The 19,684-nt window shown below is 37.1% G+C and overlaps 1 protein-coding gene and 1 pseudogene across 5 annotated transcripts in view; both read left to right on the top strand.

Moving 5' to 3' along the window:
• LOC114649351 (uncharacterized) overlaps positions 1–12,037 on the top strand; it is a 28,009-nt pseudogene extending 15,972 nt beyond the window's left edge.
• mapre3b (microtubule-associated protein, RP/EB family, member 3b) overlaps positions 1–19,684 on the top strand; it is a 280,639-nt gene that overhangs the window by 150,269 nt on the left and 110,686 nt on the right. The window lies entirely within an intron of this gene.

Raw genomic sequence — 19,684 nt, 5'->3', positions numbered from 1 at the left:
TTCTGTTGTTTTTCACACATTCTTCACTGGTGTCTTTGTTGTCAAAGCGCAAATGCCGCATGATAGTCTGGTAGCGGTCACAGGGCATCGTATCTTTGACTGCTGGTACAACAAATTGTTCTGAGCAGGCATCAACCACAGCACCAACTGTGGTCATCACTGCTCTTGTGAAAAGAATGGAGATAAACACCATCAGCTCAGAGAGGGAGAGGCAAGTTTGTTGTACCCCCTAAACATCACTGACGGAATAACACTCAGTAATAAAAAAGAGCGGTAACTTTTACAAGTAGCCAAAATTTACACCGAGTGTTGCAGACTCGAATGTAGGTTTTTATTATATTCTAATAATAGCAGCTCAATACTCAAAATAAGGAGCACCCGGACTTGAACCCACAACCTTTTGATTATAAGACAGTAGTTCTTACCTCTGCACCAGCCAAGAAGACATATCAACTTTCTGTCAATTGACATTTGAGCTTGGGTTTTTAACTATGTGCATGTGTTTATTTGATACTTGGACTAAAGTCTTCACACATGATACACTTCACATCATTATTACTATATCATTGAAAAAAATTCTGTTTTAGGTATGTGTTCAGCATTTTTTGACTCGCATTTCCTGTCATCCTAAATTTACCCAGACCATTGTAGACACGGAATACACATGAAATGTATGTATTCCAGATGAGTTATTATTTACCCTATGCAACTGCAGGCACCTCACACCCAGACAAATAGACTTCAGCTGCATCGGTGGGGGGGAGTGGGGGGGGGGGGGGGTGGTTTAGCAGGCTGCTACTAATGTGCTGACTGACACATTTACTAAACAAAAGACGCTGATGGAGAGGTGCGAAGGAATTTAAGGTGGCCCGGGAGTACGACTTTTTTCATAGGCTTCAGGGATTCTAGTGTTAAACATCATCTATTTGCTAAAATATTCTTTTACAAGATTCCAGTTGTGTTTATCTTATGGTAGTAGAGTGCTATGCACTCGTGTTCAAGAAAACTTTATAAATATAGTCATATGAAAAAGTTTGGTAACCCCTCTCAGCCTGCATAATAATTTACTTTCAACAAAAAAGATAACAGTGGTATGTCTTTCATTTCCTAGGAACATCTGAGTACTGGGGTGTTTCCTGAACAGAGATTTTTAGTGAAGCAGTATTTAGTTGTATGAAATTAAATCAAATGTGAAAAACTGGCTGTGCAAAAATTTGGGCAGCCTTGTGATTTTGCTGATTTGAATGCATGTAACTGCTCAGTAGTGATTACTTGCAACACCAAATTGGTTGGATTAGCTCGCTAAGCCTTGAACTTCATAGACAGGTGTGTCCAATCATGAGAAAAGGTATTTAAGGTGGTCAATTGCAAGTTGTGCTTCCCTTTGACTCTCCTCTGAAGAGTGACAGCATGGGATCCTCAAAGCAACTCTCAAAAGATCTGAAATCAAAGATTGTTCAGTATCATGGTTTAAGGGAAGGCTACATAAAGCTATCTCAGAGGTTTAAACTAGGGGTGGGCGGTATGACAAAATTCTATATCACGGTATTTTTCTAATTATCCCGATTTCACGGTATTCAACGGTATTTTTTTCCAAATGCATGAGTGGATGTTAACCACATTTTCCACTGCAATTACTGGCTAAGAATAACCTATTCCACTGTCAAGAGTATTGTACACTGTACAAAAAAAAACATTTTAATGTGCACACAATTATTAATACAGTTTTGCATTGGCCCCATAAAGTGATAGTTTTCAAGGGGGTGGCACTATGGAGAAGGTATCACATTGCATGACAGATGCAGTCAAAATATAGAACCTTTTTATTGAACAAATTTTGCAAAAACAAACTGTAATTTTGACAACATATTTTCAACCATACAAAGAGGCATTTAGACTTAGTAAAATATCCAGAAGTGCTTGTCGAAAATTGTATTGCACCGAATATGTCTTAGAAAAGGAATAAATAGTAAATATTTTTTGTAAACCAACTACACTTTCTGTTAATGTTAATAATCTCTGTCCACTGACACGTTAAAGTGACTTTTTAAACAACTTTATCATCATTAAACTGCATAATATTTAAACTAATAAATAATAACAATAAAATAAATAATAGTATTGTTACTGATAGTTGCACTATTACTTCAAGACTTCAAGCCCAGGTGCATTACACAGTATTCACCAAATTAAAATAAAATAAAACAAGTGCAACTTGGTGATGACATCTTTACCAACTGAACCATCATTTAGGCAAACTGCATTAATATGGACCTTGCTTCAAGCTAAGCTATACTGGGAAGAAAAAAACAAACTATATGTCGAGAACAAAGTCAATATTTCCACTTTATTCTCGCCGTTTATGTCGAGATTAAAGTCGACATTTCCACTTTATTCTCGCCGTTTATGTTGAGATTAAAGTCGACATTTCCACTTTATTCTCATAGTTTACTTCATAATTAAAGTAGAATGTCGTAAACTAAACTTCTTCCTAAAATCAATGTTTAATCAATTACTTAATTTTACCCCGTCATAAATTAATGCAGCACATTAAATGCTTTGTATTACGTTCCCAGACCCAGTGGTTAATCACTACACTTCTTAAACTGACTTCCTCCGCACTAAGAGAAGACAGCGATCACCATACAGAATCCATTCACTTCATGATATTCCTGCTTTCTGAAAATTTAGAATGCTAAGATAAATACTTGATATCATTTTCATGATGAAATGCATTAAAGCAGGTATTACACATGCACGGTAGTGAGGCGGTAGTGCTGCTCCCTCGCAGTAAGGGGTCCCCAGGTGTATGTTCAGTGTAGAGAACTTTATGGCAGGTGTGACGAGGCTCCAAAAAACTGGATGTATGAATAGCTATCACACAGGTTTAACTTAAATATTGTGTAAACGTTGGGTTTGTGATCTGCTGGTCAGAGACACGAACACAGAATTCAATGCATGTTTTTCTGAGCGGGCTATCTTTATTGCATGCATGCTGTCTCTATCTGACGTAGGCTACCAAAACCCCAGTTCCTATCCTTCCCTTTTCTTTCACCACATAACCAATCACCACACGATAAACGTCTTTGTGAAATTAAAACTAGTTATAAACTTAGCCCACGGAGTGTTCAGAACTTTAAAAATATCTTCGTTATACATGTTTAATTATGCCATCCATTCAGAGTTGCGCCCATCTCTGAACGAGTCGCCATCACATCGAAGGATGAATACAAGCAAAACATACACTAGCAGGGTCAATATAGCACAACAAAACCCCACATCCTACATGACTTTGAAAGGAAACTGAAGCGCCGAGTAAACCCACCAGAAAAACATGCAAATGCAAGGCAGGCACGCCGCTGTGCCCCCATATGATTAATGTATGCTTTAATGCATTTCACCATGAAAATTATATTAAGTATTTATTTTAGCATTCTAAATGTTCAGAGAGAAGGAAGATCATGAAGTGAATGTATTCTTGACTACAGATCGCTGCCGGCGCCTCCTCTTAGTGCAAGAAGAAATCAGTTTAAGAATCACTTAACACAAAGCATTTAATGTGCTATATAACTTATGACGGGGTTTGAGAAAATCTAGTAAATTAAATATTCATTTTACGATGAAGTTTAGTTTACGATGTTCTACTTTAATGACAAATTACGAGAATAAAGTCAACATGTCGACTTTAATCTTGACATAAACGGCGAGAATAAAGTCAAAATGTTGTCACACTATTACACAGTACCCAGGTACATTACACTGTATTGAAAACAAATAAAACAAGTACAACTTGGCTTGCAGTATTATCCAGTAGTATAGAAACAGTATTTACACATCTGACCTTTTAAAACTAAAGTATTTCCAGGCTCTCTGTCCATTTTCACCGCGCAGCATTCCTATGCTACCGTCCACTATTTGGTGGTGTAGCAGTGAAAAAGAGCCCTAGTGCAACAAATCTGTGTTTAGCGGTGTAGCAGTGAAAAAGGTCCCCACTTGAACAGTTTCCCGCTGCGCCACGTTCCGAACGTCGTTTAGGCAATTTAAACCGGTGTTGCGGTATAAGAAAAATCCATATCATAAAAAAAATAAAAAACAGTTTTCGGTATGAACCGGTATACTGCCCAGCACTAGTTTAAACTGTCAGTTTCAACTGTAAGGAATGAAATCAGGAAATGGAAGGCCACAGGCACAGTTGCTGTTAAGCCCAGGTCTGGCAGGCCAAGAAAAATACAGGAGCGACATATGCGCTGGATTGTGAGAATGGTTACAGACAACCACAGATCACCTCCAAAGATCTGCAAGAACATCTTGCTGCAGATGGTGTATCTGTACATCATTTTACAATTCAGCGCAATTTGCACAAAGAAAATCTGTATGGCAAGGTGATGAGAAAGAAGCCCTTTCTGCACTCACGCCACAAACTGAGTCGCTTGTTGTATACAAATGCTCATTTAGACAAGCCAGATCCATTTTGGAACAAAGTGCTTTCTACTGATGAGACAAAAATTTAGTCATTTGGTCATAACAAAAAACGCTTTGCATGGCGGAAGAAGAACACTGCATTCCAAGAAAAATACCTGCTACCAACTGTCAAATTTGGTGGAGGTTCCATCATGCTGTGGGGCTAGTTCAGGGACTGGGGTCCTTGTTAAAGTCGAGGGTCGAATGAATTCAACAATTCTTCAGGATAATGTTCAAACATCAGTCACAAAATTGAAGTTACACAGGGGTTGGATATTCCAGCAAAACAGTGACCCAAAACACAGTTCGAAATCTACAAAGGCATTCATGCAGAGGAAGAACTACAATGTTCTGGAATTGCCGTCACAGTCCCCTGACTTGAATATCATCGAAAATCTATGGGATGGTTTGAAGCAAGCTGGCCATGCTCGGCAGCCATCAAATATAACTGAACTGGAGAGATTTATAGGCTATAGGAGGCGTCTAGAGGCTGTTACATTTGCAAAAGGAGGCTCAACTAAGTATTGATGTAATATCTCTGTTGGGGTGCCCAAATTTATGCACCTGTCTAATTTTGTTATGATGCATGTTGCATATTTTCTGTTAATCCAATAAACGTAATGTCACTGCTGAAATACTACTGTTTCCATGAGGCATGTCATATATTAAAGGGAAGTTGCTACTTTGAAAGCTCAGCCAATGATAAACAAAAATCCAAAGAATTAAGAGGGGTTCCCAAACATTTTCATATGACAGTAAATGTTGCTGTAAATAGTTGCAGGTAGTATTCCACCCTATATATAAGGCTGAGCTACCAGAAACCATACCTGGACTGCCATGTTTGCAAAGGGTGGTAGCCCAGCAGAATACCATATGCCTTTACAATTTGTCCACTCTCTCCATACATTTTCATACCAGCGTTTTCTAGTTTTGGGTTATGGGGTTGGAGGCAATGCCTTTCGTGGCACCCCTGGGCCCATGGCTTGAAAGAGCCCTGGACAGGGCCCACAGCTAGTCACACCTACCACACATACTCCATACCAGTGTTTTCTCAGCCACTTTTGGGTTGCAGGTGATCGTTGCTGGGTCACGAACACACAAGACTTGTTCACAGTAAAATCTGTAACCCCCTCCACCAAAAGGATTGGCAGAGCTTTGCAAGATTTTTTTTAACCCATTTCTAATCATGCTTGTTTCACCAAGTGCTTGCTTCAACCTGTTGAAGATGCACTAAATACCCTTTATCAATTGCACATGCATCTGTAGTTTCAGGCATGTGCAGGCGCTGAGAGTGGGGTATTCCACCAAGTAGACTGTTATGTATTGACTTGGACAGAAAAGTCTTTATTTGCTTTACAAATGTAATAACTGAATATAGTAAAAGTTGCATTGATTTTTCCTTTAAGTATTTTTTCTCATTGTCATAATTACTACTGACGAAGTCTTCTGTTTAAATTGTAGTGCTAATATTTATAAAATAGGTACAGTTATACTCAAAATTTTTCAACCCCCATTGCAAAGTAGGTTTATTGGCAAAATTTGCAAGAGTTCAGCTGTTTGCAATACACAAATCAAACAAGAACAGTTGAAATATTAGTTGTGTTGAGCTATTTAAAGTGGTTTCTCCACATTCAACACAAAATGCCACTTTAAATGACTACTGCAATCTCATGATTATTCAACCCCTTCATGATCAGCATCTTTAATAGTATATCACTCTTTTGTTGTTATGACCTGCTGCATATGTGATGCATAGCCAGACAACAGCTTCTGGCAGCGTTCCTGAGAAATCTTAGCCCATTCCTCATGGGCAGTGGTCTCCAGCTCAGTAATATTCTTGGGTTTGTGTGCTACAGCCGCCTTCTTCTGTAGGGTTCAATTCAGGTGACTGCTCTCGAATCTTCTAGGACTTTTTTCTGAAACCAAGTCTTGGTGGACTTTGAGGTATATTTGGGACTAGAAAAATACCCGCGCTTCGCAGCGGAGAAGTATTGTGTTAAAGAGGTTATGTAAACATATGTCTACATATACATATACATATATATACATACATATACAAATTTACACATCTACATATATATATATATATATATATACAGTGGTGTGAAAAACTATTTGCCCCCTTCCTGATTTCTTATTCTTTTGCATGTTTGTCACACAAAATGTTTCTGATCATCAAACACATTTAACCATTAGTCAAATATAACACAAGTAAACACAAAATGCAGTTTGTAAATGGTGGTGTTTATTATTTAGGGAGAAAAAAAATCCAAACCTACATGGCCCTGTGTGAAAAAGTAATTGCCCCCTGAACCTAATAACTGGTTGGGCCACCCTTAGCAGCAATAACTGCAATCAAGCGTTTGCGATAACTTGCAATGAGTCTGTTACAGCGCTCTGGAGGAATTTTGGCCCACTCATCTTTGCAAAATTGTTGTAATTCAGCTTTATTTGAGGGTTTTCTAGCATGAACCGCCTTTTTAAGGTCATGCCATAGCATCTCAATTGGATTCAGGTCAGGACTTTGACAAGGCCACTCCAAAGTCTTCATTTTGTTTTTCTTCAGCCATTCAGAGGTGGATTTGCTGGTGTGTTTTGGGTCATTGTCCTGTTGCAGCACCCAAGATCGCTTCAGCTTGAGTTGACGAACAGATGGCCGGACATTCTCCTTCAGGATTTTTTGGTAGACAGTAGAATTCATGGTTCCATCTATCACAGCAAGTCTTCCAGGTCCTGAAGCAGCAAAACAACCCCAGACCATCACACTACCACCACCATATTTTACTGTTGGTATGATGTTCTTTTTCTGAAATTCTGTGTTCCTTTTACGCCAGATGTAACGGGACATTTGCCTTCCAAAAAGTTCAACTTTTGTCTCATCAGTCCACAAGGTATTTTCCCCAAAAGTCTTGGCAATCATTGAGATGTTTCTTAGCAAAATTGAGACGAGCCCTAATGTTCTTTTTGCTTAACAGTGGTTTGCGTCTTGGAAATCTGCCATGCAGGCCGTTTTTGCCCAGTCTCTTTCTTATGGTGGAGTCGTGAACACTGACCTTAATTGAGGCAAGTGAGGCCTGCAGTTCTTTAGACGTTTTCCTGGGGTCTTTTGTGACCTCTCGGATGAGTCGTCTCTGCGCTCTTGGGGTAATTTTGGTCGGCCGGCCACTCCTGGGAAGGTTCACCACTGTTCCATGTTTTTGCCATTTGTGGATAATGGCTCTCACTGTGGTTCGCTGGAGTCCCAAAGCTTTAGAAATGGCTTTATAACCTTTACCAGACTGATAGATCTCAATTACTTCTGTTCTCATTTGTTCCTGAACTTCTTTGGATCTTGGAATGATGTCTAGCTTTTGAGGTGCTTTTGGTCTACTTCTCTGTGTCAGGCAGCTCCTATTTAAGTGATTTCTTGATTGAAACAGGTGTGGCAGTAATCAGGCCTGGGGGTGGCTACGGAAATTGAACTTAGGTGTGATACACCACAGTTAGGTTATTTTTTAACAAGGGGGCAATTAGTTTTTCACACAGGGCCATGTAGGTTTGAATTTTTTTTCTCCCTAAATAATAAAAACCATCATTTAAAAACTGCATTTTGTGTTTACTTGTGTTATATTTGACTAATGGTTAAATGTGTTTGATGATCAGAAACATTTTGTGTGACAAACATGCAAAAGAATAAGAAATCAGGAAGGGGGCAAATAGTTTTTCACACCACTGTACATATGCACATATATATACACATATATATATATATATACATATGCACATATATATACACATATACACATCCATATATATATATATATATACACACACATATCAACATATATCTACACATACATAAACACACACATATACATATATACATATACACATACATACATACAGATACATATATATATATATATATATATATAATATATATATATACACACATACATACATACATATATATATACACACAGACACATATATATACACATATATATACAGTACATATCTACATATATACACATATATATACAGTACATATCTACATATATATATATACACACATATATACACAGTACATATCTACATATATATACACACATATATACACAGTACATATCTACGCACACACATATATATATATAGCTGATTACCCAGTGGCTTCGCTCACTGAGTGCAAGAGAAAAAAATAAAATGTAGTATTTATAAAATAAGTTCGTTAATTGCCAAATTTATTTTTCCACAAGTAAAGAGCACTTACAATAACATAGAAATCAATATAAACAACATTAACATCATTATCATATGAGAATATGAAGTAATATATAAGAAGCACATTGTATATAAATATAAATTATTAAACAGTAAAATCTTCTTGTATAATACGCTACCGTGGCTATTCGTTTGTCTGTCTAGGATTTTAAATCACCTGTAGCTCGCAAACCGTTTCACCTATTGACTTGAAATTTAGTACACATATACTACGTCACGTCTACTATCCGCTTCTGGGGTGATGATTTTTATTAGTCTTTTTATCTTTATTTTATTTTATTGTAGAATGAACTCACAGCTGCGCGCACCAGGGCGGCCGTGGGCGGATGCGTACGGGTGCAGTTTTCATTCCCTACCACATTTAAGAAGTAAAGATACATTGAGTACTACTGCAGTGCTTTCGGGTATAGTACATTTTTCGGGTGCAGTTTTCATTCCCTACCACCTTCGCAAATCATTGTTGAGGCAGAGTGAAGACTTAAGTGCCAGCTTAACTGAAAAATTAAAGAAAACATACTAATTTATCGCAATACAAAAAGTAACTTAATCAGTTTTAACGTGAAAAGATGCCGACGAAAGAAGAGAAGCAGTGGGACGCTAGGGTGAAGAGCTGCTTAGTAAGCATCAAGCGCATCAACCTCTGAGCAAACGAACGGTAAATGTACAGAGAAAGAGGATAAATAACATGAATGCTTATGTCAAATGTATTCACTCCTACCACCTTCGCTAATCATTCTTAAGGCAGATTGAAGACTTAAGTGCCAGCTTAACTGAAAAATTAAAGAAAACATACTAAGTTATTGCAACACAAAAACTAATTTAATCAGTTTTAATGGGAAAAGATGCCGACGAAAGAAGAGAAGCAGCGGGACGCTAGGGTGAAGAGCTGCTCAGTAAGCAGCATGCGCATCAACCTCTGAGCAAACGAATGATAAACGTACAAAGAAAGAGGATAAATACAATGAATGCTCATGTCAAGTGTATTCACTCCACGTTATCGTGCAGTGCGCTGTTACTGGTATTTTGATAAAAGAATTTGAACAACATATAAGAATCGTATAAGTTATTAAACAGTAAAACATTAATGTTTAAGAAGTAAAGATACATTGAGTACTACTGCAGTGCTTTCAGGTATACTACATTTTTTGTTTGCCCATTACATGCATAAATGTATACATTTTTTGGTGTACCTACCCAAATATAACGCAACATATAACTGACCGTGGGAGAAGCATGCATTTTAAACACGCGTTGAGTTCATCTGCTGGTGTCCCTCGTGGAATAACTGGTAATGTTTGACGAAAATCTACAGCGAGTAAAACTACAGTACCTCCTATTATTTAGGTACGATCTCTGAGATCTTGCATTGTTCGGTTCAAGACTTCATAAGCAACTTGTGCTGGTTCAGTCACTTCACGTGAGCTGCTGTCTTGTGTGATGTTGCGATGCCCACGGGTTTATTTAATGTTAGCTAAGACCCGGCAGTTAAAAGTTTCTCGCTACAGCAATTTTAACTCTGTTACAAAGTGATCCAAACTCTTGTTTATACCTCGTGTCTTCTCATTAAACTTGTATCTCGTGAATATAGCATTGCAAACGGCAGCTGGAGCGTTTGTATAAAGTTAATTTAAAGTTTCAGTTTACACCGTGCTTTTTTATACCTCGTGTCTTATGAAGATGCTTGTATGCGTCACTCGCTCACTTCTTATTGTTTTGCTGCCTTGTCAATTGTGTAATGAATGTTTTCTTCAGCGCTCTTTGGGGCTCCTCCTTCTTTTCTACGTACTGAGTTCACAGTCAGTTCACGTGCTTACGTGGGAGGCGTGATGACACGACACGCAACTCCGCCTCTCACGGCCATCGAGCTGCACTCCATTCCAGTATATGGACAAAAAAGAGGTTCCAGTTATGACCATTACACGTAGAATTTCGAAATGAAACCTGCCTAACTTTTGTAAGTAAGCTGTAAGGAATGAGCCTGCCAAATTTCAGCCTTCCACCTACACGGGAAGTTGGAGAATTAGTGATGAGTCAGTCAGTCAGTCAGTCAGTCAGTCAGTGAGGGCTTTGCCTTTTATTAGTATAGATAATTATCTTGTTGGAAGTTCAAGTGACGCTCAAGCTTCAGCTTCCTCAAAGATGGGATTTCTTAATACTTGAATGAATACATCTTGCTCTCCCCACGCTGCAGTTTTCCAGTGCCTGAAGAACCAAAATGGCCTTAGGACATCACTGAGCCACTGCCATGCTTCACCGTAAGCAGGGTATTCTTTTCAGCATATGCTTTATTCTTCCTCCTCCACACATAGAGCTGATCCATAGATTTTTTGGTTGAGTTTTCCCTGGAATTTTTGTTATCAAAGTTTGTTGGTTTATAAATTTTACATTATACTCCATAGAGTTACATGGTTAGCTGCACTGTACATATATATAATTATCTTCTTTTTTCATAAACATATATTTTACAATATTTTACAATAAAAGAGAAACTATTGCTATCTAGGTAATTTATCCATCCCATTTCCTTATTCAATTCAGGTTTATGAGAAGTCACCTAGACACCACTAGATGAAGTACTGTGGTCTGCACTCTGCGTTGTGACTACCTCAAGTCATATTTTACAATAAAAAAGAAACTATTGCTATCTAGGTAATTTATCCATCCCATTTCCTTATTCAATTCAGGTTTATGAGAAGTCATCTAGACACCACTAGATGAAGTACTGTGGTCTGCACTCCGCGTTGTGACTACCTCAAGTCCAGGAACCCTAGTTACAACAGCCAGTTGCTTGCTGATTTGTTTAGCTGGTGGATAAACATTGCAGCTGCTTACAGTATCTAATCTCTAGGGCCGATTTTTAGCAACCTGTTTCAATCTGTGAAAACAACAGTTTAAAACATAATCTGAGGCAGACAGATAAGGCATGGCTCTAATAAATTTGATTGCCAGTAGGTTGGGAGAGCCTGCCAAATTGTTTATCACTGGATTGGTTAATAAGATATAAGCCCCTCCTTTTCAAATGCTGTGTAAAGCTGTGCTAGACAAGATGTTCATAAGACAAAGTTGACACTGTTTATATCAGAGCATCTGCTGTAATTTGTGGTGTTTTTATGTGAGCTGAATCCTTCACACTGGGCAGCAGAATTTTTTTTTCTTCTTTCAACTGAATCAGGGAACTATGACTCCTGCTCCTATGCGTTCTCCTGTACCTTCTCCCAGTGGAAGCTGCAGTCCTGATGAGAGCAGCAGCAGAGTCATTCCTTTCCGAAAGCATGCAGTTCATAAAGAGAGGTCGTACAGGTATGAAATGGCTTAAAATGACAGAGGAAAGGGAAGTATAGACATTGCTTCTTCAGAAAGGTTTTGGTGTAGGTCATTTTTAAAAGCAGTGGGAATATGTAATGTTAATAGATAAAATAACCATGATTTTTATTTTAGGTCATGTAAAGTTTGCAAAGGGAAATTTCTAGTGAATTATAAAGTGGTTTTAACTTCCATAAAAGCTTTCACTGAGGTTTTTAACATAGTATTTTATCAAACTGTCTTTTATTGTAAAATATTGCTGTACATTTAAAAATTTTTACTAATAACAAACGTTTTAGCTACACTGTGTACACTTCTAATTTTAGACACATTCAAATTAAGTAATGTGCTTAGAAAATACAATTATAAAAAGTAATATTTGGCTACATTTTAGAAATATGAAAATGTAATAATTTGCTAATTTATTTAAAGTATTCTATGCTTACATTATTTTAAACTTGCTAGTCATTGTATAAGTTACTTCATCATTCATGTGGCTAAATGGAGTCCAATTTAAATCTGTGATGACAGCAGTTTTTATTTGGAATTTAAAAATTGCATGGTTATTTCCAGAAGTCATATGAATTTCTAAATGCAATGTGCTATTAGGGTTTTTGTTTTCTCTCTCACTTATATATTTAAAGTTAAAAGACTTTTATTATGTGGATACTGTCTGCTGATTCAACCTTGAACTTGGCATTTGAAACACTGCTGTTTAATTTAGGCTTTTCAGGAAAACATGATGACAAAAGCAGTGAATTTAGAACATGAAACAATTGTTTTCCTCATCTGACATTTGAAAATAGTTTATAATTTGTCAAGCTATAAGCAAGTACTGCATTGTCCTTGGCAACATTGCAGCAACTTGGCAGCTGTGCCTGTAGCCATCAAGTAAATGCTTTGCTGAATTGCTGTATTGTATTTTAAAATTGCTGATATAAGCTTGTCAGACTAAATATCCATTCTCAGCACTAACAAAAAAGTGGAGAGCCATGGACCTTTGTTTTGAATGCTTTAACTGCAAACTTGATCAACACCTGACAGTTTCAAAAATGCCTTTTTTGCCTTTTAGGCATTTGATAAGACAAAAAGGGATCATTGTGTTTACAGTGGACAAAGATTTTAAATGTATCATATATTTGTTGTTAGTCTAAAACTGTAAATATGTTATGTGATTGTAATCCTACTCTTAACAGAGGTGCATTGACTAGCTGTCAGCCTTTATTGTTTAAAATAATTTTGTAGGATGGATGTTTCTTAAATTTTGTTAAAACAATTTGCATTTTATTATAGTATCCATATAAGCAACAAATATGGTTTGCTTAAGTTTGCACAGTAAACAATATACTTTATGTTTTCAAAGGTTTTGGTCTACACGTCACACAGATCTTTTTCAGCATATTTACAGTACCTACCTACCTACTTTATATAGGAAACCAAGATTACAGATTAATGTTGTTTCTGTAGCTCAGACAGACTTCTACTTAAGGATATTCTTTGTTACCATGTAAAGGGAATTTGAGATGTGGTGTAAAGAAAGCTCCAAGTAATTTGAGATCTCCAAGTATTTTAGGCAATATACTGTATGTATTTGAGTGATAAATATAGTATATACTGTGGAAGATGACCCGGACACAGACAGGCGGACACGTTCAACTCACGTTTATTATAGTACTCCATATTTACAATAAGTGCACACGCACACCCCAAAGTCCCCACAAGTCCAGGCCAACAATCCAAATGCCTTTCCTTCTTCAGGCCGCCTCCTTGCCTCCTCCAAGACCTTGTCCGTTCTTCACTCCCGACTCCAGCCATTGAATGGAGGGAGGCGGCCCCTTTTATAATCACCTGGATGTGCTCCAAGTACCTCCCAACAATCTTCTGCCGGCACTCCCCAGTGTGGCAGAAGTGCCGGCTGCGCACCCGAAAACAGTCTGGGTGTCCTCGATCCTCTTCCCCCCAGCACTTCCGGGTGTGGCGGAAGTGCTGAGGTCCAGGGCTCCAAAGGCATTGGGGTGCCCCCTGGCGGTGACCACGGGCCCCTACAGGGTTGAGCTTCCAAGCTCTGCACCTGTGGTCCCCATAGCCACCAGGGCGGTCGCCCACCCAGCCACCTGTGACAATACATAATTACTTTTGTACAAGTCATAGTTAAATATTGTGTTGCATTTGAGATTTAATTACCGTAAATTTAATACACAGTGGCATAGACCAAAAGTTTAGAATTTAATTAAAAAACAATATTTATGGATTTTCCTAATAAAAACATTTCAGTTGCAATAAAAATGATTTCACATGTGATTAAAAAAAAATCCTAATATATTGACTCTCTTGCATTTTAAAGCTTTTTTTCCCTTCAAAAATGACTTATTTTATTAATAGTGGGTTGTAAAAAATGTCAGTAATCTGAGACTGTGTGTGCACTACTACGTTTTCATTTAAAAATTTTATTTATTTATTTATTTATTTATTAATTTTTATTGTAATCATTCCATACAAATAGATCAATTTATAACCAAACAAAATTGAAGACAAATCAAACCCACCCCTGAGAAGGAGAGCTTAGCCAAAGGAGAATTGCTTAGGGCTTTTTAATAAGGCAACAATAAACAAAAGAAAGGAAGAAATAAATATATAGGTAAATAAGAAATGGAGAAGGGAGTTAAATGTGGTAATAGTTATTTCTCTTATTCTAAAATAATATTGATTAGATCCTGCCAGGTTTTGAAAAAATTTTGTATAGATCCTCTAACTGAGAATTTTATTTTTTCCAATTTCAAATAATATAAAACATCGGTTTCCCAATGACTTATCAGAGGAGAGTTAGGATTCTTCCAATTTAGCAATATAAGTCTGTGTGCCAAAAGTGTAGTGAATGCAATCACCGTTTGCTTGTCCTTCTCCACTTCAAGTCCGTCTGGAAGAACACCGAACACAGCTGTTAATGGGTTAGGAGGAATTGTGATACCAAGGCTGTCTGAAAGGCACTTAAAATTTTTGGTCCAAAATGATGTTAGTTTGGTGCAGGCCCAAAACATGTGACCCAGTGAGGCAGGAGCTTGGTTGTGTTTTTAAGCAATTTTGATCTCTGTCCACACTGTCATTTTCCTATCATTTACAAAAGTATTCCTGTGCACACTAAAGGACCAAAAGTGCATATGACATAGGTGTTTACCTACAGTGGGAATGAGCACATTGGCAAAAATATTTTGAAGGCATCCTGTAGTAAAAAATTCAGAGCCTTCTGAAAAGCAGATTCCCATGTGCTTTATGTGCTTTCAAAACTATTGGCATTGGCAGTACCTATCTCTCTCACTCTTGGCCTATATTCCTACTCAAAGCTGGCTTTTAACCTTAATCATGGAAACATCTAGGCCTAGCCTACTCAAAGAATCACTTTTGAAGTTGGGAACCACTCACTTTGCCTACTGCAACATGAGCCTTTTGCAGTCTTTAAATGGCAGGTTCTCCTTGGAACATTCTGGTTGCCCATTCTTTTAAAGTACAACCAAGACTAGCAGCCAAGCAGAAGATTACTAGTTTCATCCTCCCTGGCTAAAAACTGTGTGCTTGTCTTCTGTAAACCCTGTCTCTTGTAAACATTCATCTTTGTTGCCCCTCTCTCCGTCTCTATCTCTCTCTGTCTTCCACTCCACTCCACTGCACCTCCACTCCCCCTCCCTTACACTAACCTTTACTGTTTTCCTTGGCCAGGGGAATGTGCTAGACCAAAACTCCAGAGTGACTGTCTCAGGCTCTGGTGCCCAGTGTGGTTTTGATTCCTGAGGACTGACTCTGCTGCCCTCTTGCACCTCCAGTCTTTCCTGTTGGCATTCAGAGACGTTTTCTCATAATCAGTGTGGAGCTGTCACTCATGATGATTTTGTGAGAAATTTGAATCTGTCCTGTGCAGCCATGGATATAGCCTCACCATTGTAATTCCTTGTAAGCTTAGCCACACATTGCGATATCATACATCTGCTCTTGTGAAGATAAGCTTATTAGCATCACAAAAATAACTTGCTTTTGTGTTACTTGTATTGGTTTACTGTGTTAGCATTTAGTGAGAAGTCAAGCAAAATGACACCTTTCATTGGCTAACTAAAATGATTACAATATGCAAGCTTTTGAGGCAACTTAGGCCCCTTCTTCAGGCAAGATGTCAAATGCCCTGATTTTGATAACACCTTCCATTATTATTATTATTTTTTTTACCTGAAGTTAAATAAAAAAAACTGATGAATTACCTGTTAGCATGACCTATGTTAGGCTTTCTTAGTTTTAATATTTATTCAGATTTATATTTGATACAGATGTATATAATGTAAACCCTTTATAGACAGTAATGAGAAGTTTTGTGTGCTGCAATATTTTTGCTGTTGTATAACTTCAAATTAAGATGGCAGGGGAAAGATTTATCTACCTGTCAGTACTCCTGTGGCTCAGTACAACAGTGAACAAAAATATTTCTGATGATGCTGAGTTGTACTTTGCCAGCAGTAAGAATAGTTTTATTCTATTATAATGTATTTCTGTTACCTTGCAAAGAGAATGTCCTGTCCTGGAGGGACGTTATAAGCTTTAGTCTTACTTCACTTTATATTGATGCACTCTTTTAAAATATTGTTTGAGAGTGCTGTTTGTTAGCAATATTTAACATTTTAAAAATGTAGGTCATTTTTAGTATTCATTTTTTATTTATTTTAATTGGAAACAAAACATTAAAACAGAATACAACACAAGTAGACAAATGAGCATAGCATGCATAGTAGTGTGCTTCAAATACATTCCAAAGGAAAGTGTTTGTTTTTAATACCCAAAGCAATGAACTTGGAAACAAAAAATGAAAATGATGCTGAGAAGTATTACCACAGCATTTGGAACTGAGTGTGCAGTCCTTTCTGTGGTATTGAATCTGTTTGTAATGCCCTACTTTTTCACTGGATAAATTAAATACACTTAAAACATGAGAAAAGCAGTCACATTTAGTCACAGTGCAAGGACTGTAGCTGCAGAAAAAAAGCTTCAGTTTATTTTGTATGGTTAGAACATTTACAGCAGAGCATAAAACCTGTACATCATATTTTTAATGGCACTGAAAATTGCTTTATGGCTTGAATCCTTACATTATATTAAATCTTTGGAGGTTATTTATTATGAGATCGAGTCTTTATATACTTTTCTTTGCCTTAACTAGATTTTGTCTTATACAATTTTTAACATTTTTATTTTAGGTAACATTTCTTCTAACTTTGCTAAATTATATTCCAACAAAATTGGTCTTTTTGGCTTCCTTTTTGAACTTGTAATTTGATTAAAATTTGTCTGAAAATCAAATGAATATTCAGATTGCTACTTTTATATTTTGTTTGAATATCACATATCAGTACTACAGTTAATATAAAACATAGGTCATGATGTAATGGGTAATTTGTGGTGACCTAATAGATTGAGAGCCATATTGTCTTTCAAATACAACAATTTCTAAATTTTATGAAATGTGCAATTAATAATGTACTTAGATATTGTTAGATTAGTTATACCTAGGGGTGGGCGGTATGACCAAAATTCTATATCACGGTATTTTTCTAAATTATCCCGGTTTCACGGTATTCGATGGTATTTTTTTCCCCATGCATGAGTGGATGTTAACCACATTTTCCACTCAATTACTGGCTAAGAATAACCTATTCCACTGTCAAGAGTATTGTACGTTGTACAAAAATTTTTTTTAATGTGCACACAAGTATTAATACAGGTTTGCATTGTCCCATAAAGTGATAGTTTTCAAGGGGGTGGCACTAATGGAGAAGGTATCACATTGTATGACAGATGTAGTCAAAAAATAGAACCTTTTTATTGAACAAATTTTGCAAAAATTTAAACTATAATTTTGACAACATATTTTCAACCATACAAAGAGGCATTTAGACTTAGTAAAATATCCAGAAGTGCTTGTCAAAAGTTGTATTGCACTGAATATATCTTAGAAAAGGAATAAATAGTAAATATTTTTTGTAAACCAACTACACTTTCTGTTAATGTTAACAGTCTTTGTCCACTGACACGTTAAAATGACTTCGTTAAACTGCATAAAATTTAAACTAATAAATAATAACAATAAAATAAATAATAGTATTATTACTGATAGTTGCACTATTACTTCAAGACTTTAAGCCCAGGTGCATTACATAGTATTCACCAAATTAAAATAAAATAAAACAAGTGCAACTTGGTGATGACATCTTTACCAACTGAACCATCATTTAGGCAAACTGCATTAATATGGACCTTGCTTCAATCTATGCTATATGCATAAATAATAAACCTGCAACTTGCATTTATAATGCTATTTGTGGTATAGCCCTACGGAATCGTATTAGGGCCACGGTGAAGGAAAAACAATATGGACACAGGGAAGAAAAAAACAAACTATATGTCGAGAATAAAGTCAACATTTCCACTTTATTCTCGCCGTTTACCGTATTTTTCGCACCATAAGACGCACTTTTTTTTCCCCAAAAGAAGGTTAGAAATGTCTGTGCGTCTTATGGTGCGAATATTGTATCACAGACCATGATGTGTAATACCTGACAAAAGTCGACATCCAGGGCTAGAGGGCGACAAAACTCACTGTTACGTTACAGGCATTCCCTCTGTGCTTGGAGGAATGTTAGACTCATTGACTCGGCATCTAATCCTTGCGTGTGCGTGAGTTGCGAAATCTAAACAAATATAAACAAAGGCAAGATAGCGTCTACATCTCATGAGGGAGCGCAGCGCATTATCACTGAGTTGGACTCTGGACTCGATAGATTACCAGCCGCTGGACTACTTCAGGCTGTTCTTTCCTGAAGCTGCCTTTCAGCTACTGTCAAACGAGACAAACAGGTATGCAGAGCAATTTTTTGAATCGAGGGCTGTGCTTGCACCGCATTCTCATTTTTCAAACTGGAAACCCACAACAAAACACGAGATGAAGGGCTTTGTGGCATTACAAATATAGATGGGACTAGACTGGCGATATAACTTCAGGGAGCATTGGTCCAAACGTGCTTTGTCCCCTGGTGGTTTTGGACAGGTTATGTCGCGTGATGATAGGTACGTGGTGCTGCAAAGTGATTGTGAGCAACTGAGCTTAATAAATTCTGACACTAGCGATGTGGAGTTCTTGGGGTTTCCATAAAACTAGAAGAATGCTTGAACCTTAAAGTCTCTCCTTATTTGTTAATGACAGTGATGATGTTTCTTAATACCGCTGTTGAATTTACATGGTTGAAATATTATTCTGCTATATTTTATTAAACATATTAGTGCACCATTTGGTTCAGAATATTTTTTTTCTTGTTTTCCTCCTCTAAACCTAGGTGCATCTAATGGTCAGGTGCGTCTTATGGTGCAAAAAATACGGTATGTCAAGATTAAAGTTGACATTTCCACTTTATTCTCATAGTTTACTTCATAATTAAAGTAGAATGTCGATAACTAAACTTCTTCCTAAAATCAATGTTTAATTTACTAGATTTTGTCAAACCCCGTCATAAATTAATGTAGCACATTAAATGCTTTGTGTTGCGTCCCCCGACCCAGTTGTTAATCACTACGCTTCTTAAACTGACTTACTCCGCACTAAGAGGAGACAGCGATCACCATACAGAAT

This window comes from Erpetoichthys calabaricus, chromosome 3 (genome assembly GCF_900747795.2).
Source record: "Erpetoichthys calabaricus chromosome 3, fErpCal1.3, whole genome shotgun sequence".
In the NCBI taxonomy this organism is placed as follows: domain Eukaryota; kingdom Metazoa; phylum Chordata; class Cladistia; order Polypteriformes; family Polypteridae; genus Erpetoichthys; species Erpetoichthys calabaricus.
This window is presented reverse-complemented; position numbering and strand designations above follow the sequence as displayed.